Genomic DNA, 14,247 nt, shown 5'->3' with positions numbered 1-14,247 from the left:
GCTCGCGAGTCGGCTTTTTCGCCCTGACCGCGCTCCTGATGCCTCCCGGCCGCCGTAGGCGAAGGTTCGCGGAAGAGGGGAGCAGACGCTCGCCTGAGGTTCGCCCAGTCCTGGAGCGGTGGGTCCCGGGAGGGAAGAGGGAAGTGGGTCAGGCTCCCGGCCTGTGTTTGTCCATTCATTCATTCATTGAGGCACGAATTAATGTAATAACCACTTATTCGTTCAAAAACTGCTGATTCACCACCCACCAGGTGCCAGGGAGACGGACAAAATGCACCAAACAAAATGCATGAAACAGTACTGGAAGCAGTAATGTCCACGTGTGATACTTGCCCTGGAGCAAGTAAGGAGGGGACAGGACCATCTGACTTCGGGGTTGGGCTGCTCTAGGGGTTTGGTGATAGTCTTAGCTGCCTGTGACCGTCCATTAGTACTGCCCTGTTCAGGGCAGATACTGTTCGCTCGCCTCCCAGTAGTTTTTATATTGAAGAAAAATATATCAGAGCATCAAATAGTACAACCTTATGTACTTAAAAAAATTACTTTCTATCTGTCTACTCTGAGATCAGTAGAGTAAGCACAGTTGCACATTTTATGTTCTCACCTAGTTATAGCACCCTCTTCCTGTTCTCAACTCCGTTGAAGAGTTGCTACTTGTCAGTATTTCTGTTAGTTGTCAGTATCCATTAGGATCTGTATTTTTGCCATTTTAAAAATCAACAGTTCTGAGTTACTAAAAAATTGCAAGTGGTAGTTCTGGAGGTTCTATACGTTGCCATAGAAGAGCATCTCATTGGGTGTTTAAGGAACTGTTGGAGGAAACACGTTAAAGATCAGTTAGGAATGGTGAGAAGTCACTTGACCTTTTGAGGGACATTGATAATATCCTTATAGCCTAGGAGGAAAAGAGCCACTATTGTACGAAGAAGCACAGCAGGAAAATTTTATGGCTGGAGTCATGTTATGACTTCCTGAGGTTAGAGGAGGACAAATATTGATTACAAAATACAAGCTGTAAGTTGGGAATGCATCTTCATAGGGACCATGCCATAACAACTTCCTGTAATACTGATTCTGTTTGTGCATCCATTTCCAGAAAGTAGTCTCACACTAAACAAGGCATGCATCGTGCTAGGAATGTCAACTGGATTCTGAATGGTCCATGTTAGGGGTGCTCTGGGACAGTTTTGAACTCATTGGCAGGCTTGGACTCGATGATCCATTTCAACTCCACATCTGTCATTTTATTATATTAACTACAGAAATACTCTGAGAAACTGTAGTTCTGCTCTAATTTTTGTTGAGGTGTGGGTGATTCTGATCACTGTAGTTCTCTCCTTTTTTTCCCTCCAAGAAATCTGTATATCTCAGAAAGCCAGTTCACTATTAATAGCCAAAGAATCCCGCTTGACTCTCAACACCCGGTACTCCAACAAAGTTGCTTTGGAAAGGACTGCTATAGCTGTGGGGAAGGAGTCTGAGTCTGGTGCGTGCGTGTGCGTGTGCATTTGTGTGCTTGTGTGTGTATGCATGCATGTGTGTACAGATCTGGCTCTTACCTGATTGACTATAGCTACCATTTTGCAGTAATACAAATAATAGGTCTTTACAGAAATACTGGCTGAGTTGAATGAAGACTGATTCTTGGGTTCTCTGGGTGTTTCTGATCAAGGAGATTCCACTTGATTGTGTAGCCGTTTGTTTTTCTTACAAAAATCAGTGACAGTGCACCATGTGTGATATGTCAATCAGCTTTAATGAAGGAACCAACTGCATATGCATGGAGTGTGAATTTCCTTGTTTCTGGAGTCAGGATGTCAAGCTCATTCAATAGCTGACAGCTGTAATTAGAGCAAAGAACGATTCTAGCATAAAACGCACTGACGGGAGAACCCAACTGCTGAAAAAGAAATAAGAAGTAGCCAAACTGACTTCCAACCAACAGTCAAGTTTGACTCTGTGCACAGAAAATCAATGAGGAGAACTTGAGCCATTTCCCCCTTATCAATTTTTCACTTCTAATTATTCCTTGGAGGTAGCTCGGTTTAATTTTCATGCCTTTTTTGGACCTGTAATGAATATCCAGAGCTGTGCTATATAAAGTGTCTTTGCAATGTCTTACATGTTTCCTACCCCATCCCCAATATATGTGAATTCCCCTTTTACCCTCTCCTCTTTCTCCCATCCACTCGGCCTTTCTTTTTGACTCACAATAAGTGCTAAATAACTTTGAACGTAAGTGAAAATATTAGTGAATAATACTTTTTGCAAGTACTCTGACTTAACCCCAAAAGTGATGCATGCAGAGACCAAGTCCACTATTTTTCACATATAATTTTGTTAGAAGGAGATGATTTTCTTCTGGGAGTCTCTCTTACTGTTTGATACTTTGCTACTGCTCTCTGGTTAGCTTGAAGAAATCCAGATAACTTAATGATCTTGAGTTTTTTTTTTTGGTATTTTCTATACCAACCCATATAGCTATCTTTGGCATTCTTGGCAGTTGGCAAATATTTATGAACTGGGCTGTAGAATAAATTTTGTGCGCATTTTCTCATAAGGTAAGGCATTGTTTGTCACTTACCAGAACTTCTCCTGGTATTCTACTGTTTTCCCTCCAGAAAATAGACACTACATTCTTCTAACATGTTCACAGGCCAGGCGTGGTGGCTTACATCTGTAACCCCAGTGTTTTGGGAGCTGAGGCAGGAGGATTGCTTAAGGCCGGTAGTTTGAGAACAGCCTGGGCAACAAAGCAAGACATAATTTCTACTAAAAATCAAAAAAAAAAAAAAAAAAAAGGCTGGGCGTGGTGGTACATGCCTGTAGTCCCAGCTACTTGGGAGGCTGAGGCAAGAGGATCACTTGAGGCTGGGAGTTTGAGGTTGCAGTGAGCCACAATCACACCACTCTCACCAGCCTGGGTGACAGAGTGAGACTTGTCTCAAATAAAAAAAGTACAATAAAATAATAAAATAAAATACTCCTTAATACTAGGGCATAATTAGAAGATACCAGTAATATCAATAAGTATTTCCTAAAACTGACCCAATGTCATAGAATTGCAGTATTATAGATTTTAAGTTTCAGAAAATCAGTCATTTTCTTCTTCTTAGGACAAAGGCACCCTCTGGGGTGACTCCTTTCAAGACCTAAGTGTAATAGAAGTATTTGCTTTCCATAAGGGAATCCTTCCTGTTGAAATTAAGTGTTTTCCTAGAGCACAGGATTTGGAGTTGTGTGCATGTGGGGTTGACATTTCTAGGCATATTTCCTTCAATAAAAAAAACAGCATCAGCTTCTTCATTTATAAAGTAAGAAAGATAGTATCTACCTTAGAAGGTTGAGATGCAAGGTTTAAATATTATGTGGGTGAAATGTCTGGCTCATACCAGGTGACCAGTGTGGATCATTTAACCATGTTTCTTTCTTCTGTCTTTTCTTTGGTCCATCTTTCCTCCTTCCCTGCATTCCTTCCCTCCTCTCTCCCTCCTTCTCATCTTTTCTCTAACCTTTCCTCCCCATTTCCTTCCCCCATTTCCTTCTTGTCTCCCTTCTTCACTATCCTCTCCTCAACCTCTCTTCCTTCTTACCCTCCCTAGGAAAAATTTCTGTAATTCATATTGTTGACGTTGTCACTAAAGAACATCTTTCCCTTTCTCTTTGTAGACAACCTGTTATTAATTTAGAACTTTCATCTGTTTCATCTACCTCTAATCCCATTTTAACATAATTCCCATTTTTATACTTCTAGCTCCAGCAAGCAGTTCCCATCTTGGTGTACTGCACATCATAGGTATTCTCAGTATCTTATGGTTGAGGGTAAACCGTAAATATTTCCTGGTCGATTAACTTTGTTCAAAGATGAAGAAAGGAAGGCCTGAGGGGAGCAATAAAATGTCATGCTCTTTATGTACCTCTCCTTTTCTCAGATAATCCAGTCTTGAGGTCTCTGATCTATTTAGTTTCAAAATTACTTTGATTGGGAAGTGTAACACATAAAAAAGTAAGGTGCACAAAACAAATGTACAGGGGGTGAGTTACCATGAAGTGAACACCTAAGCCCCTAAACCAGGTTAAAATAAATAGAACACTGTTCACACCCAAGAAACTTCTACTTGGCCAGTCCCAATCATTATTCCCACTCTGCCTGCAAATTTAGTTGTCTGACTTCTAACAGTATAATTTAGTTTGCCTCATTTAAAATTACATAAATGGAATTACCTGGTATGTAATCTTTTGTTTTGGGCACAATTTTACTCAGCATTGTGTGTATGATAGTCATCTATGTTGTGTGCAGTTGTGGTTTCTTCATTTTTATTGCTGTGTAGTGCTCACTTTTAGAAAACACTACATTTATTTATACTTTTACTGCTGAGAGATATTTTCGTTGTTTCTAGGTTTTGGCTATTATGAATAATGCTGCCAAAGCATTCTTTAACATGTCATTTGGTGCACATAGGCATGCGTTTGTTTCAGGTATATATATATGTATATATATATGCAGGAGTGGAATTGCTGAGTCATAGAGTATGATCCATTATCACACGCTGTCAAACTGTTTTCCACTGTGGTTGTGCCAGTATGCCAGTGTACCTCACACTGTAGTGCAAGATAATTTCTTTTGGTCTACAGCCTTGCCAATAATTAATATTGTCATGCTTTTAGATTTTAGCCATTTTGGTACATGTAAAGTAGTGTCTTATGTGGCTTTAATTTGCATCTCCTTGATTACTGATAAGACTGATCACTTTTTCCCCCACATAATTATTAACTTATATTTTTTGGATTTTGTGTGTATGTGTGTGCGCGTGCATGTGTGTGTGCCCTGTGGTACCAGATTTTTGATGATTATATGTATATGTCTACGTTTACATAAATACCTACAGCTACACTTACATCTATCTATTACAAATCTGTTCTACTCTGTGGTTTACATTTTATTCTCTTAATTGTGTCTCTCAATTGTGCATACCTATATGGATGCTTGGTGTGTAGCAAAAGTGGCGCTGCAGTCCAGTGGGGGAAACGTGTTTTTTTCAATATATGACACTGTGTCAGTATGATATCCATGAGAAAATAAATGAAACATCTTCATTACCTTGGGCTATGGAAAGCTTTCTTAAACAAGATACCAAAGTACTAATCCCATAAAAGAATTAATTACTGGAATATATAATAATTAAGAAATTAGAGGTGTCTTTGTCCTAATAAGAATAAAATGATTGATTTTCTGAAACTTTATAATACTGCAATTCTATGACTTTGGGTCAGTTATGGGAAATACTTATTGATATCACTGGCACCCTCTAATTATGCCCTAAAAATTACCCAATCTTAGGTATTCCCTTATAGCAACACAAACCAGACTAATACAGGGACCTTATTCTCTGAGCAGAGGGGCATTGGTTTCAAGAGTGTGTGGCAAACTTCACTGTTTTTTTCTGTGTTCTCTTACCACTGGACCTCGACACAGATACAATTACAGAATGTGGCAGAGTTGGGTAAAGTCTCAGCATTCTGGCCTGAGGATTAACAAGAAAAGCCCCAGAGAATTTGAAACTATCAGGGGATTCACAGTGAGGGAATTGCTCAGGAAGGCAACCCCATGAAGTTGTTTTTGGACTCCCAGACTTACCCCTGACTGAGCATATGTGTTTCTGATCCCAGACAATATATCAAAGACTTTGAGAATAGAACTGTGGTATAGACCACTGCACAAGTCCGAGACTGCTGACTGGGTAGAATAAACATGGATCAGATCCAATATTTCTTCAAATTCTTGGAAAGTGGAACCTACACTGAAACCATAAGTCACAGAAGGCTGGTCAGAGCTTGGAGCCAGAACCAAATTGGATTGATTTCTGGCAAAAACAGAAATACCAACATTCTTTATGGGATTTAAATAAAACTCAGCATTTCATTACCTAATATTCAAAGTGTTCAGTATACAACCCCAAATCACTTGATATACAAAAGTCCAGAAAAAAACTTTTTTAAGAGAAGGGAATCAATAGACTCTCTTGTGATGTGAGATGACACAGATTTTAGAATTATCTGGCAAAGACTTTAAAATAACTATAATCAAAGTAGTCCAGGAAGTAAGGACAAACGTTCTTGAAACAAATGGAAAGATAGAAAATCTCAGGTAGGAAATAGATGATGTAAATATATTTTGTAAAGAAGGAGCAAATGGAGGTTTTAGAACTGACAAAATAACAAACGAAAACCTCACTGGGTGAGCTAAACAGCAGACTGGAGATGTTAGAGGAAGGAGTCAATGAGCTTGAAAACAGATCAAAAGAAACTATCCAATATGAGCAAAAGAGAGGAAAAGCAAACCCTCAAGGAACTGTGAAAAATCTCCAAAATCTAAGATTTGTCATCAGTGTCTCAGAGGGAGAAGAGAAATAGGGTAGTGCAGAAAAAAATTTGAATAGGTAATAGTTAAATTTTAAAAATGTATCTTAAAAGATACAAATCTATAGGTTCAAGGAGCTCAGTGAATCCCAAAGAGGATAAACAAAAATGAATTTATATCCAAATACATCATAATCAAAATGCTAAAATCTGAAGATAAAGAAAAAGTTTGAAAGCAGTCACAGAAAAATGAAGTATTATTTATAGAGAAATGATTTTGATTTATACAAGCATGATTCCTGGTCATAAACCTTGGAGGGGAACTATCTGTTTAAAGAGCTGAGAGAAAATATTGTCGACCCAATTTTCTATATACAGCAAAAATACCCTTCAGTAATAAAGGGAGAAATAAAGACTTTTTTTTGTTTTGTTTTGTTTTTGAGTCACAGTCTTGCTCTGTCGCCCAGACTGGAGTGCAGTGGCGTGATCTCGGCTCACTGCAAACTCCGCCTCCTGGGTTCACGCCATTCTCCTGCCTCAGCCTCCCGAGTAGCTGGGACTACCCGTGCCCGCCACCACGCCCGGCTCATTTTTTGTATTTTTAGTAGAGATGGGGTTTCACCGTGTTAGCCAGGATGGTCTCAATCTCCTGAGCTCGTGATCTGCCTGCCTTGGCCTCCCAAAGTGCTGGGATTAAAGGCATGAGCCACCGTGCTCGACCAAGACATTCTTAGATGAAGGAAAATTTAGTACCAGCAAACATGCACTTAAAAAAACATTAAATGATTTCTTAAGACAGAAGTGAAATGATATGAGAGGGAAACATACAACACTAGAAATGAAGGAAGAAGAAACTAAAAATGTAAGTATAATACACTAGGGGTCAGCAAACTATAGCCCATGTACCAAATTCAGCTCACCATCCATTTTGATTAATATAATTTAATTGGAACACAGTTATGCTTATTTGGCTATGTGTTGTTTTTGGCCGTTTTCGTTCTATAAGCACAGAGTTGAATAGTTGTGACAGACACTGTATGGTCTGCAAAGCCTAAAATATTTATTATCTGGCCCTTAGCAGAAAAAGTTTGCTGAATCCTGTAATAGACTGTTACTCGCTTGAATTCTCTAAAATGTGTTTGATGGTTGAAAAAGGTTATAGCATTTTTGGGGGTTTTGAAAGAATGTAAATGTAATGTGTAAGGTAACTACAAGTAAAGGGAGGGTGAAGAGACTAATCTAAGGGTAAGTTTCCTACATTTCAATTGAAGTGGTCAGGTATTGGTTTTAAGTAGATTGTGACAAATGAGCTATATAATCTCTTGGGCAATCAATAAGAAAAATTACAAACTGATATAGTAAAAAGGTGAAGTAGATAAATTATCATATGAAAAATTGTTTGGGCAACCCAAAAGGGAAAAGGGCAAACAGTAGAATGGTAAATAGATGGAACAATCAAATCCTGATACATCAATAATTATATATATATCACATAAGCAGACTCATTAAAAGATAGAGATTGTCAGCATGAATTAAGAAACCAAAAATGATCAGTGATTTCTGTTTCTGTAAAGATGAAGTAGACATGCTTCTGCCTATTGTTTCCCCTAATTATACCTAATAACTCTGAAGATTATATACAAACAGAAGAGATTGAGATAACCAGACAGATTGGCTAGGGACCTTGGGATCCAAGGAATGACACGCTCATAAGTTACTTGAGATTTCTTTTTGTCACATATATCCTAGACTAGGATATCTTGCACAAGGAGCTGGCAGCCCAGAAATGTCAACAGGCACAGAAAGATTTTAAAAGTCCCAATGAAAGCGTACCTTTTCTACCCAAAGGATCAACAAACATCCAGCCTAAAAAGATGGAAACTCTCAGAAAACAACCACTCGACTCCAGCCAAACACCACAGAAAAAAACCATCAAAGCCCAAGAGGAGAATATAGATTTCCACTCTCATATTGCCATCATTCCCTCCATCCTCTGTCATAGTATTGCCAGAGAAGAATGAGTAGGGAGTTGGGACTTTCGTCCCTGTTGGGTGTTAACTAGTTGCCCTCTCCCCCAGCAGCTTCAGTAAAGATAATGTGGGAACCCAATCTGCCACTTCCACCACGCCCTAGCCTGTTAACAATAACATTAAGTATAAATAGTCTAAATACACCAATACAAAGACAGAGGTCATCAGAGAGCATTAGAACAAACAGGACTGAACTATATATCATCTACATGAAACTCATTTAAAAATATAATAATATTGGCAGGCAGAAAATAACAAGATGAAAAAAATGTTGTGTAAACATTAATCCAAAGAAAGTGAGTGACTACATAAATACCAGATAAATAGACTTCAGAGGAAAGAAAATTACCAGAGACAGAGAGAACCATTATAGATTGATAAGATGATCAGTCCACCAAGAAGACATAGCAAACCTAAAAATTAAAATGTATGCACAAAACGATAGAGCTGCAAAATATTTAAAGCAAAAGGTGATAGAGTTGAAAGAAGAAACAGACACTTCCTCAATGATAGTTGAAGAATTCAACATCCCTCTGTCAACAATTGATAGAAAAACCAGACAGAAAAATCACCAAGGATAGAGAACTTAATATCATCAACCAACAGAATTTAATTGACATTTATAGAACACTCCCACCAACGTCAGTAGAAGACGTATCCTTTTCAAGTGCCCAAAGAACATATACAACAAGATAGGCCACATCCTGGACTGTAAGACAAACCTTAACAAATTTAAAAGAATGGAAATTATACAGAGTGTGTTCTCAGACTACAGTGGATTCAAGATAGAGATCAATAACAGAAAGATAATAGGAATATCTGCAAAGACCTGAAAACTAACCAACACATTTCTAAATAATTCTAGTTGAAAGAGGCAGTCTCAAGAGAAATTTTTTAAATACAGTGAACTGAAAGACAATGAAATAAGATGTATCAAATTTGTGGAACCCAACTAAAGCAGTTAGAGGGAAAAATTATACATGCTCTCATTAGAAAATATGAAAAGTCTTAATCTGAACTCTCACTTCAAGAAACTTGGAAAAGAAAAGCAAAATAAATTGAGTTCATATTTAAAAGTTCCCTGTATTAGTCAGGGTTCTCTAGAGGGACAGAACTAATAGGTTAGATGTATATATAAAGGGGAGTTAATTAAGGAGTATTGAGTCACATCATCCCAAGTTGAGGTCCCACAATAGGCCGTATGCAATCTGAGGAGTAAGGCAGCCAGTTGGAGTCCCAAAGCTGAAGAACTAGAGTCTGAAGTTCGAGGGCAGGAAGCATCCAGCATGGGAGGAAGATGTAGGCCAGAAGACTAAACCAGTCTTGTCTTTCGACGTTCTTCTGCTTGCTTTTATTCTGGTGACATTGGCAGCTGATTAGATTGTGCCCACCCAGATTGAGGGTGGGTCTGCTTTTGCCAGTCCACCGACTCAAATGTTAATCTCCTTTGGCAACATCCTCACAGACACACCCAGGAACAATACTTTGCATCCTTCAATCCAATCAAGTTGACACTCAATATTAACCATTACAAGTCCACCCATTGTCAACTTGAACCCATATACATCTCCTAAAATCATACATAATCTTCAAATAAAGACAGAAATAAGGTCATAATTATGCCTAACATAATCATAAATGTGCCTAACAGCTATCCTTTGTACAACTGGAAATGCATCAATCCCCAACTCAAATGCTATTACATAAAGTTAACAATACTTAAATGCTGATATGAAGTCAATAAATCTTACATCACATGATAAAGGAAAAAGAAAGGAAATAAAATGAGTATGAAGAAAGGTATTTTCTTAGTATAAGTATACATATGCACAAACATGTTCTTAACAAAATAAGAAGGAAATACTCATGACAATTACAGTCCTCGTTTTTAGCAACTGGTCACATGGTCATAGCTGGTATTGGTGACTAACGGACTAAAACATTCCCCAAAAGAAATCTCCACTGGGGACTCACTAAATAATTCCACCAAATATATGAACAAGAATTAACATCGTTTCTATACAATCTCTTTCAGAAAATAGAAGAAGGGGGATAACTTCCCAATTCATTTCATGATTTTATAAAGTTAGCATTACCCTGGTCTTCAAATCAGATAAAGACAGTACACACACTGAAAAGGAAAGAAAAAGAAAAGAAAAGTGTGGTGGTGAGAGTTTGAGAGTTCTTAGACTTGGCACCAAAAATACAATTCATAAAAGGAAAAATTTATAAATTAGACTTTATCAAAGTTAAAACTTTTGCTCTTCAAGAGACCATCTTAAGGGAATAATAGACAAGCTGCAGACTGGGAGCAAATATTTGCACATCATGTGTCTGACTAAGGACTACTATCTGGGATAATTAAGGAACTCTCAAAACTTAACAGTAAAAACAACAAAAACAGCAGCAACAACAACAACACGATCCAGTTCGAAAATGGGCAAAAGACAGGTAGAAACTTTCCACTGAAGAAGATATACAGATGGTAAATAAGCACCCCAAAAGATACTCAACATCGTTAGCCATTGGGGTAATGCCAATTAAAATGGTGGGAGTGTTCTATAAATGTCAATTAAATTCTGTTGCATGATGATATTGTTAAGTTCTCTATCGTTGGTGATTTTTCTGTCTGGTTTTTCTATCAATTGTTGAGAAAGGGATGTTGAATTCTTCACCTATCATCAAGGATGTGTCTGTTCTTTCAGTTCTATCACTTTTTGCTTTAAATATTTTGCAGCTCTATCTTTTCGTGCATACATTGCAGTTGTACTATGCGTGGTTTTCTTTGTATTTATCCTGCTTGGGGTTTGTTGTGTTTCTTGAAAAATGTGACTTGATGTCTTTTGTATGGGAAAATTCTCGTGCTGTGTGTTGCCAGTTTCCAGTAATTAAAAATGTGCTTTTATGAATGAATAAAGGCTACGAGTCTTTTCTAAGAGAGTCGACTGAGACATGTTTACTTACCATGTTCTGCATGTATATTTTCATCTATACAATTGTAAGTATGAAAAAAAAAACAGAGCAACTGTATGTGCCATTTTCCTTGTATTTCACTCTAAATGATCACTAACTGGTTCTCATGCTCAGGATCCACTGATTATCATTTAACATATGCTGGGCCAATTTTTCTCTAAATTTTATTTCCTAATTGAAGTAAACATTTGTCAGGGTGAAGACAGTGAAACAATGTCCTCCAATCTTTAAAACCTAAAGGTATTGGATAGTGGATAGTATGGCAGTCTGCTGCTCTTCTATAAACACTAATCTCTTATTTTTTGTTTCCTGGGCCTAGTTTTCCAAGCACTTCCATGTGTTCTGTCTCACTTGCCTTATAATGTCCCTTTGAATTTGTCAAGCTTGGCTCCGTTTTGCACATGTTGTGTCTGAGGCAAAGAAACCAAATGATGGAATAAGGATCCAGAGTGGTAAATCTCATTTCACCCCATTCTGGAACTTTCTCCATGATAGTTCTGCTTCTGTCTTGGAGTGCCTGTTGTATATCCTCCAAGTTATCTAGATGGCTCTATGCTATTCTCATTCCAAAATATAGCCTGTCATGGACACGACAAGTGGCCGAGCAAGAAACAAGGCTGAGCTCCCTTGTCCTCCTTCTGTGTTGTTCTGCCAACTGCATACAAGAGGGAAGAGGACGTTGTTACCTGACTGGCAAAAGGAAGGAGTTACATCTCCTTCCCAGGGAGGATGCTGCCTTGTAATGTCACACCAGACATTCCAGCATGATCCGATCCCTTTTGTAAATCTATTTGGTTGACTTCTTCTCTTGCAGCTGACTCAGAAATTGGAATGAGTTGTCTGTGGATCCTGTAAGGAGCCTGGACGTGGTGAAGAGAATGCCTTGACCATCAGGAGACGGCTTAGCTTGTTGAATCTTGATCACTTCTTCTGACCGCTTTGGATCTTAAAAGAACAAGGTAAGAGTGGAAGCAAAATGGTGGATGCTGAGGCACATGCTTGGAAGGCAAATAAATGGAGACTATGAATAGAACATTAGAGTCCCTCCCAAGATAAAGCAGACTTATATGGGACAGTCATTCCTTCTACTATATATATATGTGTGTGTGTGTGTGTGTGTATATATATATGTATATATATATATATACATATATATATATATATATTTTTTTTTGAGATGGAGTCTTGCTCTGTTGCCCAGGCTGGAGTGCAGTGGCATGATCTCGGCTCACTGCAACCTCTGCCTCCCGGGTTCATGCCATTCTCCTGCCTCAGCCTCCCGAGTAGCTGGGACTACGGGCGCCCCCCACCATGCCCGGCTAATTTTTTGTATTTTTAGTAGAGATGGGGTTTCACCGTGTTAGCCAGGATGGTCTTGATCTCCTGACCTCGTGATCCCCCTGTCTCGGCCTCCCAAAGTGCTGGGATTACAGGTGTGAGCCACCGCGCCCGGCCTCCTTCAACAATATTGATGGAATATTTGAGGCAGAATCGTGGGGGTGAAGGGAATACAACCATAAATAAGATAAAAATATCCCTTGCTTGCACGGTGCCTACAGTCTTGTGGGGGATATGGTTAATGAACAAACAGTTGCAAAACTGCACACAAAGTTTCCCAATGGGAGAAGTTTAGGTTGCAAATGGTGCACATAGAAGGTCATCCTAACCCAGCATGAGGTGATACTAGAAGGAATCCTGGACTGGTGCTATCTAAGCTGAGATCCAAAGGAGGTTCGGACACTAGTTAGGTGAGTAGGTGTAGGGGTGGAACAGAGGGAAAAGCAGGTGCAAGAAAAGTTTGATGTTTCAAAAAACTAAAGTTACTGCAGTTTGATGTGACTTCAGCTATGACTTTAGCATACAGATTGGGGAAAAAACTTCTCTAGGCAAAACCTAGTATTATTTTGGTAAACTGTGCTCAAGTGCCTTACCTGAAATTCGGAGCATGCGCATGAATGGACCTGCCGCCTTTCCTTTACTAGTGTGCTCAGGTAGGAACCCCAGCTTCATATATGGAGGCCAGAAAGTACAGGTTAAGGCAGACTTCTGCATTTGCTGCACTGACTGGCAAAATACTGACTCAGCACCCCCGCCTCGCTGAGGCAGACAGTGCCCTCAAGTGGAAATGAAGATGAGCGGTACTTTTGTGCCTCATTAGCCCCAATTTGTATATGCAGTAAATGTGCTGTTTTGTTTTGTTATGTTTTGTTTTTGTTTTTGTTTTTGCCATTCCCCTTTGAAGCTGCAGTCAGCTGATGGTCAGCAAAGTCTGCTGAAATTCTGAAACCAAATAATATAAGGAGTGTTTTCATTTCTATGAAGAGCTGATTTGTTTTATTATCTAAATTTTAATCCAAGGAAGTTTTCAGGTTGAGAGGTTGAGAAAAATTATAAAAGATAACAGAAGAAAGGATGGGAAATAATAAAAAAGAAAAATGTTTTGTCATTTCTCTTTCAATTCCATCTCCAGAACATTAGTTCAGCTTTGGCTAGTGGAAGGGAACTAGTAAGTGGATCTTCTGATATAAACAATGTTAACAATGGAAAGTTAATTTCTTCTCAACATCTCTAACTACACTTTGGGCAGTAGCTCAGGAACATAACTCTGAAGTGCTATCAAATGTGCAGTCGGCCTGGGCACTCATGTGTTTGGGATCAAGACAGAAAAAGGAGGTGTGTGTTAGAGAGAGGATGCCTGTGTCTCACGTTGTAATGTCCCAAGACCTGGGCTGCTCCCGTAGTTGCCCAGTTTCATCTCCTATGCCAGGGGGAAAATTGACATCTTTTGCCAAAATACATTGTGATTTTGAGGTTATTCAATTTCATTTAGCTATTTTGTAAATATTTCAAGATTTAAGAATATGCTGAATAGAATTAAAATGCT

At 38.7% G+C, this 14,247-nt stretch overlaps 1 long non-coding RNA gene across 1 annotated transcript in view; it reads left to right on the top strand.

Annotated features, from left to right (window-relative positions):
* Positions 1-6: 6 nt before the first annotated feature.
* Positions 7-14,247, top strand: part of LOC104002686 (uncharacterized) — a 53,273-nt gene continuing 39,032 nt past the window's right edge. The window contains exons 1-2 of the long non-coding RNA XR_675071.5: positions 7-118; positions 12,178-12,322. This is a non-coding gene — a long non-coding RNA (uncharacterized LOC104002686). The remainder of the gene's footprint in view (positions 119-12,177; positions 12,323-14,247) is intronic.

Source organism: Pan troglodytes, chromosome 18 (genome assembly GCF_028858775.2).
Source record: "Pan troglodytes isolate AG18354 chromosome 18, NHGRI_mPanTro3-v2.0_pri, whole genome shotgun sequence".
In the NCBI taxonomy this organism is placed as follows: domain Eukaryota; kingdom Metazoa; phylum Chordata; class Mammalia; order Primates; family Hominidae; genus Pan; species Pan troglodytes.
This window is presented reverse-complemented; position numbering and strand designations above follow the sequence as displayed.